Genomic DNA, 18,816 nt, shown 5'->3' with positions numbered 1-18,816 from the left:
ATTCTAAGAAGAGATACTCATTTTTTACGATGACCTTATTCAACTGACGATAGACTATTAACATTCAAAAAGACCCATCCTTATTTAGCACAAAAAGCACAAGATTACCCCAAGGGGAAACACTAGGATGGATGAAACCCTCATCAGGAGATCCTTTAATTACTTCTTTAGTTCTTTCAGCTCTACTAGATCCATCCTATTAGGAGGAATGGTAATGGGATGAGTATTCGACAGAAGATCAATTCCAAACTTTATTTCCCTATCTGGAGAGATACCAAGAAGATCATCGAGAAAAACTTCAGGAAACTTATTAACCACAAGGATAAAATGCAAAGAGGGACTTTCAGAGTTAGAATTTTTAACCTAAACTAGATTGTACAAACACCCTTTGGATATCAACTTTTAACCTTTAAGATAATAAATAAACCTCCATTTTGGCACTACAAAACTCCCATCCTATTCAATATGTCAAAACCTTTTTGCCAGCTTTCCAATGATCAAGACCAGGGTTACTTTGATATCTTCCAAGCATTTCTATTACAACGGCAATATCAGGTCTAGTGCAAACTTATGCATAAATAAGGCTTCCAACAAGTGAAGCATATGGAATGCCTTTCATTTGCTATTATTTCAATGCATTTTGTGGGCATTGATTCAATGAGAATTTATCACCTTTAATGATAAGTGTTGATATAGATGAAAAGTTTTTCATTCCATATCTTTCCTATATTCAGTTAATATTGGCTCTTTGAGATAGTCCAACAATCGTTGAGATATATCTCCATGAATCTCTATGCCAATGACATTTGAGGCTTCACCCATATCCTTATTTCAAAATTTGGATAAAAACTGTTTCTCTTTTAAAACAACCCCAAATCATTACTAGCAAGCAAAATATCATCCACATCCTGCAAAAATATATTTACTCCCACTTATCTTAAGGTATATACATTGATCAATGATGTTCTTCGTAAATCCAAATTAAAAAACAACATTATGAAATTTAATATACCATTGATGGGAAGCCTATTTTAGTCCATAAATAGATTTATTCAACTTGAAAACAAGGTGACTTTCATTCTTATCACTAATTCCTTTAGGATGACGAATATATACCTCTTCTTTAAGGTCTCCATTAAAAAAGTCATTTTCACATCTATTTGATGTAGCTCTAAATCAAAATAAGCTACCAATTCCATGATTATTCTTAATGAATCCTTCATTGACACAGGAGAGAAGGTTTCATGATAATCAATACCTTCTTTTTGAGTGAAACCCTTGGCTACTAGTATAGATTTATGGCACTCAACATTACCAGATGAGTCCATTTTGGTTTTATAAACCCATTTAGATCCTATTGTAGAGACTTCTTTTGGTACTTCAATGAGATTTCAGACTTTATTTTTAGCCATAAATTCTATCTCTTCTTTCATTGCATCATACCAAAGTGTGGAGTTTTCTTCATTTGTGGCTTGTGAAAATGAACATGAATCATCTTTTAGTCAAATATCATAATCAGATTCTTAAAGATATACAACATAGTCACTAAAAAGTGTTGATCTATAAAGTTTGGGGGATCTTCTTACTTCTGTCGATTTAGATGATCCTTTAACAATGGATTCAGGTAAAGCGAGTTGTTCTTCATGTGGCTCATCAAGTGGTGGTGGCTCTTGAACTTGTTTCTCTCAGATAATTCATGAGAATTTAATTAATTTGCATTTAAGTTTTTAGTATATAAAGGTACCATAAGTGGTTACCTTATCTCCTTTAGTTCCACCACTTGAGTTGAACCACTCCCACTTACTTTATATTTCTAAATAAATTTAAGATTTCTAGCCTTAACAATTTTAGGAGAATGAGAAGGACAATAAAACCTGAATCCTTTAGAGTTAACCACATAGCCTAAAAGAAATTGCTTATTGTTCACTCATCCAACTCTTTGAAATATGGATTATCCTCACTTCAGTTGGACATCCCCAGATGTTTAAGTGGCTTAAACTAGGTTTTCATTCCTTAAATAATTCAAAAGATGTCTTGGGGAAAGCCTTGGGTGGAACTATATTTAAAATATACATAGCAGTTTTTAAGGCTTCACTCCATAAGGAAAAAGATAAACTTGATCTACTAATCATACTTCTTACCATGTCCATTAATGTTTGGTTCCTTTTTTGGACCACACCATTTTTTGTGGTGTTCCGGTAATGGTATTTTGTGCAATTATACCATCTTTTTCAAGAAACTCAGCAAACGAACCCTTAACCTATCCCTTTTTTGTGTACCTACCACAATATTCTCCAACCCTATAAGACCGTACAATTTTGATTTGATCTCCAAATTATTTCTCTACTTCTGTTTTATAAACTTTAAAAGCATCAAGTTCTTTTGGTTTATTAAACAAAAGATAGAGATACATATATCTTGAATAGTCACTAATAAATTAGATGAAATATCTTTCATCAATCAAGTAAGGGGTAGGAAAAGGTCCACAAATATCCATATGTATGATCTTAAGAAATTGACAACTCCATTTGGTACCTTTAGTGGATTTGTTGATCTGCTTACCTGATACAAGCCAAATAGGCATCAACGCTTTTGATCACACAACTCGACGCCAACATAAGGAGGTCTAAGCTTTGATCGCCCTAAGGATCTAAGAATGTGCTTTGAGGCCCTTATTTGAGCTCCTAATCAAGAAATATCATGTTTGGAAGATATCTTAGAGCCAACAAAATCCATGGCGCAAGAAATAATGAGAGCCCTTGTGGGTTATTTCTGAAATAGTCATTTTTTGGCTAATTTTGTAATAGGCTAGTTGTGCAAAGGCAACTACTATAAATAGGTTACTTGGACACTTTATTAGTTAGTTTTTTTTAATGGTGATGATGAATTCATGAAAACTCCATTGGATTGTTGAGTGCTTGGAAAAGCTAATGTTGAACCTTGTTTACAAATGAAGGGTGTAAGGGAGATTTGATCCTCCTTTTGGTCAACATAAGAGCTAGGTCCTCATAGATAATCAATAAGGGAGGTCTTTGGGTTTTTATACACCATTTGATTGCCCTTTTGTTATCTTTTTGTGTCTATCTTTATATCATCTATCCTTTTAATCCTTTTACTTTCCATTTGTCAATATCGTTATTTCTTTAGTATTTATGTTTGTTATCATCATTGTAGACTACTCTTGTATCATTTGGTATTAGAAATAAGCTTGATTTCGTTCCCACAAATTCAATCATAGGTTTTTTTATCTCAAAAATAAAAAAAAAAGTGTCAAAAAAATGTTTTTAAGAAAAAACCCTAGGATTTTTTGTATTTTAGAGTCCTTTTTGTTGTTTCTACACTAGATTTGTTCCCTCTAATGTTATTAGGGTCAGAACCTTGATAATTATGACTTAATTATGTGCATTTGAGAAGATCACACCCTTGTTGTCTTGAAATTTTAGGTTGAATAAGTTGAAAAAATGTTCCCAGCATTAAGAGGAGCTCAGGGTTAAAAGATGGTGCTGGTTATAAAGGTTTGAAAAATTCACCATTTTTACGGTTTTGAAGGTTAAATAAAAGTGGGTTTGAAAACCTTAAAATTTTCATTATGTTTTGAGGGCTAAAGGATGTTGCAATGTGTTCCTTATGTTGAAAGGAGCCTACGATTAAAATTTCATGAAATTCAAAGCCAAACAGAAGAAGTTGCGCATTTTGGATTTTCAAAATTATTCTTGGTCTTCTTGAGAAAATTCGTATCTTCATGTTGAATCTTCATCAAAAATTTTTTGTTTAATCCAATAAAGAGAAGTAAAAGTCGTGCAAAAGTGTTGGTACAAATCCTATCCAAAGTACCAAGGAATATTCCAAGAGAAGAGGACAAAAGAGGGACCATAAAGGGGTATTTTTGCGTATTCAAAAGGCTGGTTTGGCTGACCTACACCTGAGGTTCCTTGAAGCTATGCCTGACCTGATAAAGCAGGTCCAAGGCAGCTCAAAACAGTGAGACATCAACCAGTAGCACCCAGCCTTTCCTCCATCTGCATTTGCTAGTAACCTAGGCGGGTGAGGTGTGCTTGACATGCGTTGGATGTGCAGCTGACTTGCTGTAGCATCGCCAGTGCACCCCATAGTAGTTAGAAACACCCCTACCTGCGTCCAAGGTGCTCCACACCTACTAGAGCAGATCCCAAAGCAACCCAAGTGTAAATTAGCCTTCCTCAATGCAGATTCACCCCTCTAATGCATATCAAGTTCCAAAACATCAAATTCAAAATTTCCAAAGTGCATTTTAACACTTTATTTAATTTCTAAACTCATCTTTTGATTCTTAAACTACTAATCAACTAGTAAATCATCTACTAAGTTGATAGATGAGTTCTTGAGTCCCATTTCTTTCATCGTCGAATTTTTTTCAAGCTTTTGTCTTTTTCAGTTCTTTTTTATTTCTTGATTCAAGTCCTTAAGTAGTTTTATTTAGTTGAGTCATTCAAACAATAATCCACTCTGTTCTCAAAGTACAAATTGATACCTTATTATCCACAGGAGTATAAGCAACTTTCAATATTCGTTGCTCCAATTATGAGGATCAAAAAGGTAAGATTATTACGAGTGTTGGTGAGGATCTTTACTACTAATCTTGTTTGTTCATTTCATAGGTACAAGGTGATATAAGAAAGCATGTATTTGATAGCCTCGGACAATTATGACTATGGAATAGGAGATGTGATTGTAGTAAAGATAGGTATGGCTATGAGGAAGATGGAGATTATGGGGGCTATGAATATAGCCACGATAACAATATGGATGAAAATGAGGGCTACTACTCCAAAGGAGAATATGAGATAAATTATGACCCTAGTTCTTATGGTGAATATGGAGATGATGAAGAGCCTTGTGATGTTTCTTTTAAGGAAGATGGGGTATGTGAGGAGTATTACATTTCCCACTCTGAGCCTAGAGATGGTGTAAGGTATAACTCATTCATTTACAAATCTTATGAGGATCACGGTTAGAATGTACGTGACGATTGGGAATTTTCATATTCTTCGTTCACTACTAGAAAAATGGGCTATGGCGACGGTTCTCATATCGTCTTCATAGCCACCAAAACCGTTCCAATAGACATATTGCGACGATTAGTGAAGCCGCTACAACTGAAGGCGTTACCGTAGCTCAAATGCGATGGTTTCTTGCGACGATTAGGAAAACCATCGCTACATCCCTATCTTTAACAACGGTTATGTACATTGACTAAATGGCGACGGTTGGCGTGGTGTTGGGACGGTTACCAACTGTTCCTGTATATATACTATAGCAACGGTTGTAAATATGATGAGGCGACGGTTATGTGGCTATTGCAATGGTGTTAAGCTATTGCAACGGTTGTAAAATCATCTCTATACAACTTTTTTGCGACGGTTTTAACCTATTGGGATGATTTTAAACCGTCCCTATAAAAAGTATTGCGACAATTTTTAAGCTATTGCGACAGTTATTACATGTTGGGACGGTTATCAACCGTCCCTATAAAACTTTTTGCAACGGTTTATTACATGTTGGGACGATTTTCAACTGTCCCTATAAAACTTGTTGCAACGGTTTTAAGCTATTGCGACGGTTTGATTTATGTTGGGACGGCTACCTATTGTGACAATTATAAACCATTGTAAAAACTTTATAGGACAGTTGTTTTGTAAGCTATTGCAACGGCTAAACATGAGCTATATCAATGGTTAATTTTGGCTATATAGACAGTTATTCCCAAAATATCCACCAATTCAATAAGAAACCAAATATTTTTAGACCATTAAAAAAAATCAAAACATATATACACAAGTTTTGAATGTTCAAAAATAAATATGTTTGAAACTACTCGGTCAAATGTGATCAACTCAATCAAAACATACACAAGTTTTTCCAACAGCTAGTTTAACATGAAGCCAATGTGATCGATCTCTTAGGTCAAGTCTAGTTCATCAAATCAATTTCGTTCCCGCTATCTTCTATGTCATGATCACCTGCAACAATAAGAAAAACAAAATTAAAGTAGAGAAACAAACTACACAACAACAACAACAAACGGAGAAAAGCATGGTTAGAATACGTAATAGGAAAGGCAATCCCATAGGAGTAGAAAGCTGAGAGGCAGTGACAAAAGGCTCATCTCATTTCCTCAACAGATGGACAATCATTTTCTTAAAGAATGCTTGGCATTACATCCAATTTCAGCTAGATGTTTATCGACTGAATGTTTAGTTTTTAGCACCAAACAACCACTTGATAACCAAAAAGGTTCTGCTTTTCATCACAACATCTGCAACAAGTTTTCTTTGTTTTAAACTAGAATAGGGAAAACCGGTCAACTTTCTTTCTGTGAAGCGCTTTGTGACAAACATTCACCTAACACGCTGATTTTCCCATCTATATTAAAGAAAGTAGAACACACAAGATGGTTGTATAAATTTAAGATGGAACAAGTTAAATTTCAGAATGCTGAAATGAAAAAAGTGCACAGCAAAATAGTTAAAATCACTAAAACTTATCAGATAACAGTAAAATAGTGGTAGACTGCAGCTGGTGAGGAGTGTTCTATTTGAAATGCGAACGTATTGGACCAAGATTTTTCTTCTTCCTAAGAAGATCCTAACACCTGTGACAACAGTGTGTAGAACTTTCCTATGGACGGGGAGTAATGAATGCTCAAAGAAAGACTTAGTTGCTTGGGAAACAATCTGTATGCCCAAAACAGCAGGTGCCTTAAATGTCATTGATCTCATCAGATGGAATAGGGCAGCAATTTGGAAACTACTACAGGCAGTGGAACCCAAACAAGACAGGCTGTGGGTGCGTTGGATCCATGCTTACTATATGAAGTCCAACAGTACAACATGTTGAAAGATTAACGGAGACTAGCATTAAACAAAAGATATAAGGTAATAGAATCTGGTTATTTCTTAGTAGATTAATAGTTTCAACAGTTTTTTGAGAAATGAAATTTACCTCGGCTATGAAAATGCTCAAGATCTCCCCTCCAGAAGTGGTAAAACTCACATTTACTATTTCAAGTCCTAAGTAACTCATGGCCCCTATCAACTGCATAAATCATCCAGTTTTACGTGATCCGAAGACCTTCAGCAAGAACTTTCTTGCATCAATTTGGTTCACTTCCAACTGCAATGCAAAATATAAAGGAGACTTGAAGGCACCATATAGATTATTTTAACTCTAAAGTAATATAAGTAAACAGAAAGAAATCAAGCACCTCCATTCTTGTCCTATTAGTTGTATTTGAACTTTGTGTTTTCTAATTTGTTGGTTCAGTAAAACTTTGGACATCTCAGTCATGTCTGATAGAACCATTTCAGCAGCTTCACTGTTGGTAACTTCAGCTTCTATTTCATTGAGTTCAGTCACATATAACTTCACTTGTTCTTGCAGTTCATTTATATAGTCAATTGCATCTCCAAGTATTGCAACTTTGTCCAGCTGAAAGAAATCAAGCAAGACTCAGTATCAAACTATGAACTATGTATATATAGACTTAACTATAAGATGAGTAGTTTTATCACCAACCTTAGAGATATTGGGAACTAAAGCTCGAAGAGCAAAGAGACCATCCCATCTTTAATTCTGTTCCTTCGTTTTCTCTCTGTGACAAGATTCTTTGACTGATAAGGTCCTTTTTGGATCTTCTTACCCATCACAAACATATCTCCTGCAACTATATAATTTTCTTGTTTCCAAGGAAAAGCAGATCCTTCCATTCTTGACAAGTTTCCACCGCACTGAAGCTCGGTGTGCTCGAAATACCCTTCTGTTGATTGGCTTAAAGGTATATTTTGCGATAAATGATCACAAGGTGAATGACACAAAGTTCGTTCATCTGAAGGAGTGGAACCAGTGGATGATCCCTGAATGCTAGGATTAGCACTAGATTCAGATACTTGAGATATGAGGTGCAGTCGACCCTACCTGGCTCAGGCAGGCCAGAGTCACACATACACTCAATTTTTCACATATGAACAAAAGTTTCAATTTTCAAGAATTGTAGCAAGACTTAAAAGACCAGTTTTACCTTGACTTGATGTTTAAAGAATACAACCTCACACACCAAAAAAATACGCATTCATTCACACAGATATACAAAAGACATTAAATCACAAGATTCACAGCTACACACCATCTACCAACGACGAATCTCAGAAAAAGCTACACCAGTTAACTATGGCTAGCATCTACTGGCGTACCAGTTCTTGCCTGCGATATTCGGTTAGCATAAATAGTTACTAAGCGTAATGTGTGTTTTTCAAAGTATGGCTGATCGTCAAAGTATGGCTCCATTGGTTTATACTTTTCTGGACTAGCGTTTAGGAGCGAGGAAAATCACAAGTCATATGAGCAAGTACATGTATTCCAACACCAATTGCAATTGCCACCGCCATCATCTAAAGAAAAGGAGGAGAAAAACACCGGTACTTACTACAAAATTTCTCAAAAACAACAAAATTATTTAGGATTTAGTTTTATTTGTGTGAGCTTGACCACTTAGTAAATCCAGTAGCGGGAAAGGGATATTTCTTTCAACGGGTTGATTTGGGCCTCGCAATAAAAGTGTTTCCAAGTTCTCAAGCTGCCGAATCAGACGATCAAAAGTTGGAAATGACATTTATTTTCAAATTGAAATTATAGAACATGAACTAGAACTAGTTTAACCATGATGTATCCCATGTTGTCGGGGTCCAACTCCTCCATGATCAATGCTGCATATTCTTCAGCTTGTTTCTGGATATTTGACAGCTTGTTAGCCGATGCGCTTAGGCTAATTATCTTCAAAAGAAGGGATAAATTCTGTCAATGACGATCTGTCATTTTCAGCTTCTAAGATCAAGCCAAAGAAGACCATGTTGATCGAAGTCGACCAAAAGATACTCTTAACATAGTGTGATATTATTTGCATTAGCCAAGCTAACACGGTTTTTCCTGTCATTTCTTACATTATGGTCTATAAACCTTATGTATAGTTTTGTTTTTTCAACTTTTTATGTTTTATTCACACACCCCTCAGATCATCATACTACCAGATGAGATAAATATATGAATTTCCAAATACCTCTCTGACTTCTTCTTCTGTGAGTCTACCATCGACATTTTTATCAACCCTGCATTACATCCTCACAAAAGTCAGAATTCCAAAAATTAATTGATTAGATCGAACAAGTACTCGATCAAAAGTATGTCGAGTTTAATACTTACATGTCAAAGAGGGTTTGAAGCCGAGAATCAAAGCTCTGGTTGGCAATTTGTTCCCAAAACTCTATGAGTTGTTCTCTGCTGATGCAATCACTTCTTATGTTTCTCCTCCGAGCTAGTGCATCAAAAAACTCGAGTACAAATACTACAAATCACTATCTACAACCAAGTATCATGTACCCACCCCTTATTATAAGAAACCTTCTCTATGTACCTAAACATGCCAAAACAACCTTTGAATTAGGACCTAAACATGAACCCCCAGTTACGTACTATGTCAAGCTCACCTCATGAAATTAGGCGGGTTGGTTAGTAACCTTCAACTACAACAAATTAGGCAGGTTGGTTGGTAACCTTTAACTACAAAAAGAAAGCTCACATGGAGAAAATACAGTTCAACAGGGCATGAAACGTGGAGACATTGTGTTACATCTCAGCAACAAGTAAAATCGGGCATAATAAGTTCCAGCCTTCATGCACATACTCATGAATCAAATCTTAACAACAGAAAACAAGAAAACAAAACAAAAGTTATACTCCCAATACATATATAAATGCTCTTGCAACGAATGCGTGGAAGCTCAGCTTATAAGTCCCCACACCACCACAGTGGCCCATCAAAATAGTGCATCAAGTCTTTTGAAAATTAATTATCTCCAAACACAGAAAACCCTCAAGCGTTGATCAAGCCTGACCCACGGGCCACATACATACAAATAGTAAGTCAAATTGATAGTTTACCATAACAAATTACATACTGATGATACTTTTAAAATATTAATTGGATAAAAGATGGACAACTAATCGAATGTCAACTACTGCTGAAAGCAAATATCTCAACTACTGCTGGAAACTTGCTGACTGTGCAAGACTACATTACTTTGCAAGGGGAAAATTACCGGTCACTTGGTATCCGGTGTCCGAAGGAATTCAACAAAGTACCAGTGAATGACATGAGGATGCGACCTGTATCATCCAATGGATATCCAAGGCGCACTTACAGATTCTACAAGGGGCCAAAAATTTTTGAATTTGTTAGACCATAAAATATCTGTTAGACTTAATTCGATGAACTGAAAAGAAATGATTTATCTGTTAGATCACAAAATTGATTTGGATAACAAAACCCACAAAAATATCTACTTTCACAGTAAGAACACTTACCTCAGAACACCTTTCACTGAAAAAAAATCCTTTATCCGAAAAGTAGAAGTCGATGGAAGAACGCCTTTCACTGTAAATCTCCGAAAACACTCTAAAATCAAAATCAACACAATAGTTTGAGAAAATGGACCTTAACTCTGAGCATAAAACGTTACTTACAACTACAATCAGTTTGTTCTGCTTACAACTTATATCTGAAATTTAAGCAAATTTCTGTCACATTCCCACAGATCCCTGCTGTAACTCACCACTCAGAACAAAGAAACATAATCAAGAATGAACATAACAGATTATGTGTATCTAAAATTCAAAAACAACCCAAAATATAAATAAGCTATTACAATAGCAGACATTAGCTTGAATCAACTATTACATCTCCAATATTGATAGTTCGGTTATTCAAACCATTCTAAATTTAGTCTCAGACAACATCTTCAGATTCCTCTTTTAGCAATTAGACTCCTAGTGTATCTTTTCTTGCAAGTGATTTGCTAGGGCGATTTCAAAGGCAGTACATAACAACAGCCAGGAGTAGTTGCTTGCTCCTGTCCAACTCCAATATGATCTCTGTAAGGAAATATACACCCAAAAACCTGGTACATGATGCAGGCGAAAGTTTAATTTTCTCTCATTGATTCCTTGATAGGTAGCCGCCACCAATAAGTCATTTAGCATATTCAAGAAAGAAACAACATTCAACACTTCCAGACAGATAAACCATGAAAATACTTGCAGCGTTCAACACTTCCAGACAGATAAACCATGAAACGACTTACAGCATTCAAAACTTCAGACAAGTAAACCATGAAACAATTTGTTTGATGTACCACGAAACACGAATTTATAAGTCATATGAAGCAAAGTTTATAAGCTTGTTGTGGATCATTTTATACATACTGAGATGTATCTGCTACAGTTCTCATGTTAATAGAGGCAATGTCAAGTTGCATCCTGTTTATGATCTTGAGAATCACAAACAGGAAACGTTAATAGAGGCAATCGCTACTACTGAATCTGGAAAAGAAAGAACCACGGGCAAAACAGAAACCAAAGCAGCCCAACAAGCTACCAATGTCGATCTGATTTGTATATTCTAGGAGGTTTAGGACCTGAGAACGACACACTTGTTGTGTCTGTCACATCCAGGTCTGAACAGACCGCATTGGCAGATCTCCATGGCCTGTTGCTTAGCCATGAATACAGGTGGGAGCCACAAATCACTTAATAAATGAATTCAGAAATTTGAATGTGCATGGCAAATACACCGACAGTGAACAACTCAAAACGATACATTATTTAAAAATGCAATTATAAGAATCACTTTCATCATTTTACAGTCATCTTAAAAAATAGCAGCTTCAGTTTAATGTTGTTGTCAACAGCTATTACTTCAAGGGAAAAAAGGAGATAGTCTGTCCTCAATAATAATCAACAAACCAGACACTATACTAACTCTTTTCCTGCAACTTTTCACCAAGGGATCTCTAACATTAACAGTGAATAAGGAAACATCAGAATCATTTCAATTTGGACAATCGAAAACTTAATAAACTGAAAGGATAACTAAAATATGTAACTGTAATCATCCATATTTCCATATGCAACAATTTAATACCAAAACAACTCAGTTACTTTCAAAACACTTAGATCTCAGTCCAAAATCGAAAAAAAAAACTAACTCAAAAAGGTCATAAATACACTCCAAACGCCTTACTCATTGCTCGTTCAACAACAACAACAACAACAAAAAGAGCTGAAAATAAAGTGAAATGCTTACCCAAAACTATCAGTTCTTTGCTTTCCCAGTCACAGAGGTACCAATGAACGATTCAAACCGAATTGAACCGAGAAGACCAAAGACCAAATTGAACAATTTTTTCACTTGAACAACCAGATTCCTTGAACAATTTTAAATGTATAATAATTAATCCAATCCAATCTAAATTCAATTATATACGTTATTGCTTTATTTTTTTAAATAACTGGGTTCTGATATGGTGCAGATTAAGCATGATAAATTTATTATATGATAAATAATTATTAAGTAATCAGTATTTATTTTTAATTAAATTATTTCATACATATTATTGGTCGATTTAATTTTTATTTTTATCCTCTTAACTTAACATGTTTTATTAATTTATATTATAAATTAGATATTATCATAATTAAATTATTTGATGTTTTATAATTTTCGTTAGTATTATATAATCTTTTGTATTCTAGGTATAAATTATATAATTTAGTTTCAATATCTTTTAATGATTTATTCTTTTCGTAGGATGTATTTATTAATTTGTGTAGTTTATTATTTTATTCTATTGAAATTTTAGCAATTTTTGTGTAGTATTTTATTCTAACTTTGCTATATTCAATGCGTAGGTTTATGTTCATTATCTGATTAACTAGTATTTGTTGTTCATGTATAGGTAATTTTTCATCTGTATTAAATAATTTTTCATATATATTAAATAAATCATTATCTGTATCTTCTTTTTCTAAGGTTAATTTCATTTTAATTAATTTTTCTTCTAGTTGTCTTTTTTCTATTTTAAGTTGATTTCTATAATTAACTTCTTCATATCTCTAATTTTGTCTTTCTCTAATTTTTTTATATATTCTAATATTTATTTATTCTGAATAATATCCATCTGAATTTAAGTAATATTGATGTTCATAATATATGTGTAAGTTTTCTATACTGTTTAATAATTCTTCCTCTTCATAATCTTGTAATTTTTCCCATATTATTTTCTTTATGTCTATAATTTCTATATCTCTAAGTATATATAAAACAAGTATTTTAATATCATCTGTCATTTAAGCTTGATAATATTTTTCAATTATTTGTTTTAGTCTTAGTAGTTCTTGCATATTTTTATTAAGAAATTCTATATATTTTATATCTTTAGTTTCCATGTATTTGTCTATATTTACTTTCATCTGTTTTTCTATTAACTGTATGTTTCTCATATCTTTTTTCAAAAATTCTAGATATATGTAATTTATCATGGTAAGTATTTGTAAGAGTAATTAGGTAGGTATGGTATGTAATTTATTCTAGTCATATAATATTTATCAAATTCTTTTTCTAATATGATTTTTCTTATATCTACTACTTTTATATCCTTAAGTGCATACAAAATAAGTATTTTAAATTTATCTATCATTACATCAGATAAATAATTATTCATTTTCATAAAATTATTATTTTCAAAATATTTGTTTCAATCATGTACATAACAAAATATGGTCATCTTAGATTACTATATACTAGATTATTCTTAAATAACATGTTCTTCGGTCACTATTAGCACGGTAATCTGGATATTTTTCCCTTAAACAGCGCCTCTACTCTAGTTACTCCCCACCACGGCTTCTTGCCTCATTGGTTTCACCTTTAGGATGGCATAATTCTTAGGGATTTTTCTCCTTTTCCACTTTGCTAATAAACTTCTTAACATATTATTCTTCGAATAATTCTACTATAAAGTAGCTAACATGAATTTATTTTATCATACCATGATTGTTGGGAATTATGAATTTAGCTATTCATAATCATAAATAAATATACCTGTTCGGGTAGGTTTGATATTTCTAAGGTTTGTTCCTCCATAGATTTTTCCATTGAAATAAATATGTTTTTTAATAACTAAGCAAAATATTTGCTGTGGACAAGAGAGAGTTTTTGCTTCAACATATGAAGGCTTGCTTTGCAATGCCTTCGGTTCATCTTATTTATAGACTGAAACTTTACAAGAGTATTCACGTTTCTAAAATCTTTACAAGAGTATTCACGTTTCTAAAATTATCTATCTAGTCTACTTACAAAAGGTCTTTTAATAAGACAAAAATTATTAATGCCTAGACTAATAATAGTCAAAAGTCTATACAAAAGTTTAGCCTATACAAAAGTTTTCAATATTTTACGTAAAGCAAATTGTGAAAGTTTACATGCCGCTTTCACAATTTAATAGTTTGTCTTCTATTATTACTCCGTTGATATCTTCTTGTTGCCGTATCTGCTGCTTTTCCATATCTCCATTATTGTTTCTTATCTTGTATCTTCCAGCTGGCGTTCTTATCTACTTGGTTGATTTTTCTTCTATTCTAGCTGAACTTCTGGGATATCATTATCTCCTCCATTACATTTTGAATATTTATGATCTGAATATTTATGTCCAATTGTCTTGCAATATCTGGTTAATAATTCTTCTGAAATAAATTTTTCTCTGATAGCTCTGGCGATAGGTTCTGTCTCTGGTTTGAGTAACATCAAAATCCATTGCCTAATAGTTTCCATATTTGTTTCTCGTAATTCCTTTGAATTTGAATATATTAGTACATGGTTTCTTGAATAATAACTCCATATGAGATTTTGGTTGTGGTATGTGTTTGCTAGCTCTTACAAAATTGTAGATAGTCCGAAAATCCTCTTATTCGCATAAAATTTTGGTATCTCAATTCTAGGTATTTCTGGTTGTGGAATAATATCTTGTGGTATAATCATATCTCGTGTTATTCCTATCTTTACAACTTGTATGGGTTTTTTAACTTCATCATATAATATCTCTGCTGGTGCCGTGTAAATTTTTATAAAAAATAGAGTACCTTTGGTTATTCTTTTAAAAATGTTAAATGCTTCATATATTTCCGGTATAGTGGATATCTCATTTCCGTCAGAGGTATATACAGTACTGAGTAGCTCATATTCATAGCAAGTTTTAACTAGACTTGATTTGGTTTTAGGTAAAGCAATTAGCTTATTATATCCGGTCAATCTTTGGGTTATATAGTTTGTATCTGGTTCTTGGATGTTTATAGCTCTGGGTTAGTATTTAAAAAGGTTTGTAAATTGTAGATATTTTCTATATATGTTCGAGCTGTGTAGTTGTAAGTCTTTTTGTCTTGGTTTAAACTATCTCGATATGTGTAATTTGTGGGGTATAAACATAGGATCTTTTGATGTATTTGGTATATATGGTTTATCAAATAGCTTGTTTAGGTTTATATTTATGCTTTTCCTAACTCCTTTGCTTGTACCTGCAGAAGTAGATTGATAGGCGTTATGGGTTTTATGGAGTGTCCCAACGTCTCCTTCTAGCTCTGGAACTTTAATGTCTTCCGATCGACATAGCTCTGCGCACTGCTGAGTTAGCTGATTTGTAGCTATAGACTTCAGTTTAACTTCATTAGTCTTTAGTTTTCTATTTCATTACTCATACTGTCCACTTTCATTGAAAGTGTAGTTAGGATGTTGAATATTTTTTCTAGAGTATCCTCTTCTATTATATCAGTCTGTGTAGCTTTGTCTTGATATGTAATCTGCAATAACATTTTTGTTAGTACTAATTACTTCAATTATAAATATGAAATTTAATATATTCAAACTAGTCTCCGAATCTCTTTTGTTGTAACTAAATTTTGTATTTTCTTTGTTAACCACCAGCGTACCTGTGTATTATCCGTTCATACAATAAATTTTTATATACAATATATGACTCAAATGCTAACAAACATTTATATAATGAACATAATTCTTTCCTATTTATTTTCCATTTTATTTCTGTTTCATAAAACGTACCTGAGTAGTATCTACAATGGCGTTCTAATTTTTCTGCTTCATATCGGTATTTAAGTACTCCTCCATAACTATATTCACTAGCATCTGCTTCTACTATATATATAAATTTTCTATTTTCATCTGGAAATTGTAGTTTTGGTAATTCTTTACAAAGTAATTTTATTTTCTGAACTTTTTTTTATCTTCTTCATTATAGTTATATTCTACATCCTTTTTTAATTTTTTCTGTAGTGGTTTTAAAATTTCTGCTAATTTTGGAATATATTCCCTTACTTGGTTTACTAATCCTAAAAATGATTGTAATTTCTTTTTTGTATCTAATTCTTCTTTCGAATTTATTATTTTTTGTACTATATGTTGTTGCATTTTTACTCCACTCTTATCTATTTGTATTCCTAAAAATTCTATCTGATTTTTCATAATTTTAATTTTCTTTTCACTTAGACTTATTTCCGATTTTTCTATTATATCTGTAAATTGTCCTAATAATTTTAAATGTTCTTCTTTGGTTTTTGTATATAATAATATATCATTTATGTATACTATACAATTAGATAATTGTTTAAAATAACTATCCATAAAATGTTGATATCTACCTGGTGCATTTTTATATCCAAATGGTAATACGTTCCATTCATAAAATTCTTGTGGTACCGTAAATGCGGTTAATTCTTTAGATTCTTCTTCTAACTTTAAATGGTAAAATCCTGATTTACAATCGGATTTACTAAAATAATTATATCCCTGTATTTATCTTATTTTTAATATCTTATTTGGTATTGGATAATTATATGTCATAGTTTTTGCATTTAGATTTCTATAGTCAATGACCATTCTACTTTTTTCTCTTTTTTGTTCAATATGTTTATTTACTATAAATGCTGGACTATTATGTTTACTATTACTTTTTTGTATATATTGTTTTTCTAATAATTCATCTATATGCATTTTAAATTCTTTTAAATCGTCAAAATTATATGTTAATGGTTTCTGGGTTATTATGCTATTTTTATCTATTAATTCAATTTTTATAGTAGTTTTATGTTTTTTCCATCCTTTTAATGGATCTTCACTATATAATTGTTCTAATTTTTTCTTAATTATTTCTATCTTATTTATTGAAAATATAGTTATTTCTGTTTTATTTATCAAAAATACGACTAGTTCTATTGTATCTTCAGTATTTTTATATTTTCTAACTTTTGTGTAATTTTTTCACTCCTTTTATCCAATCAATTTTCTTTCTTATTTTATTATTAACTCTTTTTGCTCTTACTTTCTATTTACATGGTGTTGTAAACCACCAATTTGTTCTAGTTATTATATGTGGGTATAATTTATCTAAAAACGGCATTCCTAAAAGTATATCTTTTGATGTTAGTTCATAATTATAAATTTCTTCTATTGTTAATATCTTATCTCATACTTGTATTTTTACATTCCTAGCTTTATAAGTAATTAAGCTTCCTTCATTATTAAATTCTTTAACTATTATTGGTGTTTTTAATTTATCCCATTTGCTTTCTGGTAAGCAATTATATCTACATAAATTAGCTTCTGCACCTGTATCTATCATAGGCGTATAATATCTACTGTAATATCCTTCTACTACTATCTTCATTAATACATATATTTTCATTTTATGTTAAGGCTCTTTTTAAGAATAATTTCTCTCTGTTATATGTTAAGGTTAATTGTGTATGTTCTATATTATATGGTTTTACTTGTTCTAGCCATTTTATTCCTAATATTATGTCTACTTTTTGCATTTCTTCCTTTACTCCAAATTCTATTTTTATTTTTCTAATTCTATTATTATTATTTTTTTCTGCTATATTTTTACTATTTATTAAACTTCTTGATAGATCTGGGCATATATCATTATCAGTTTTTATTTCTTCATTTTTACTAGATATTTTGCTATATAATTTTCTTCTTGTCCTGTATTTAAGAGTATTAAATATTCTTTTTCATTTACCTTTCCTGTTATGTAATATTGGTTTAAATTATTTGTTGAATTTATTTCATAACTTGTTCTTTTTTATGAGCTTGATGATTCTGGTTTTTCATCAGCTATTCTTTTCGTTGTACTTATTTTATCATTTATTATTTCTAAATTTTCTTCTATATCTATGTCTCTATAGCTATAATCATTATAATCTATTGTTTTTACAATTTATTCGAATGGACTTCCTATTCGTATTTTGTTAATCTTATTTTTTCCTGTTATTTTATGTTTTATTGTTAATACATACAAATTTTTGCATCTTGCTGTAAATATTTTACTTCCTGGGGTTAATTCTATTCCTGATATTTTCCAATATAATACTAATGATTTATCTATATTTTTATCTGTTACCGCTACTGAATAATTTGCAGTTATTATAAATTTAAATTTTTGGTATATTAAATTTCCTTTTATGGCAGTTATTATACTTTTTTCTATAGGTTTTATGTTTTGTTGTTAATACATACAAATTTTTGCATCTTGCTGTAAATATTTTACTTCCTGGGGTTAATTCTATTCCTGATATTTTCCAATATAATACTAACGGTTTATCTATATTTTTATCTGTTACCGCTACTGAATAATTTGAAGTTATTATAAATTTAAATTTTTGGTATGTTAAATTTCCTTTTATGGCAGTTATTATATTTTTTTCTATAGGTTTTATAATTCTATCATCTGCTAAATATAATTCTATTGGTGTATCTATTCCTTCTCTAAAACATGCTTTTATTAGTATCTCTGTACCTCCAGGGTGTACATATTTTATTGGGTCTCTACTTTTTATATCGTTTATCTCTTTATTAATTATTCTTTTTGTTACTAGTGA

General features: G+C 31.9%; 1 pseudogene; it reads right to left on the bottom strand.

The window, feature by feature from the left end:
- Window positions 1–5,739: 5,739 nt before the first annotated feature.
- LOC107853327 lies at window positions 5,740–11,590 on the bottom strand (annotated as a pseudogene).
- Window positions 11,591–18,816: the final 7,226 nt, after the last annotated feature.

Source organism: Capsicum annuum, chromosome 4 (assembly GCF_002878395.1).
Source record: "Capsicum annuum cultivar UCD-10X-F1 chromosome 4, UCD10Xv1.1, whole genome shotgun sequence".
NCBI lineage: Eukaryota > Viridiplantae > Streptophyta > Magnoliopsida > Solanales > Solanaceae > Capsicum > Capsicum annuum.
This window is presented reverse-complemented; position numbering and strand designations above follow the sequence as displayed.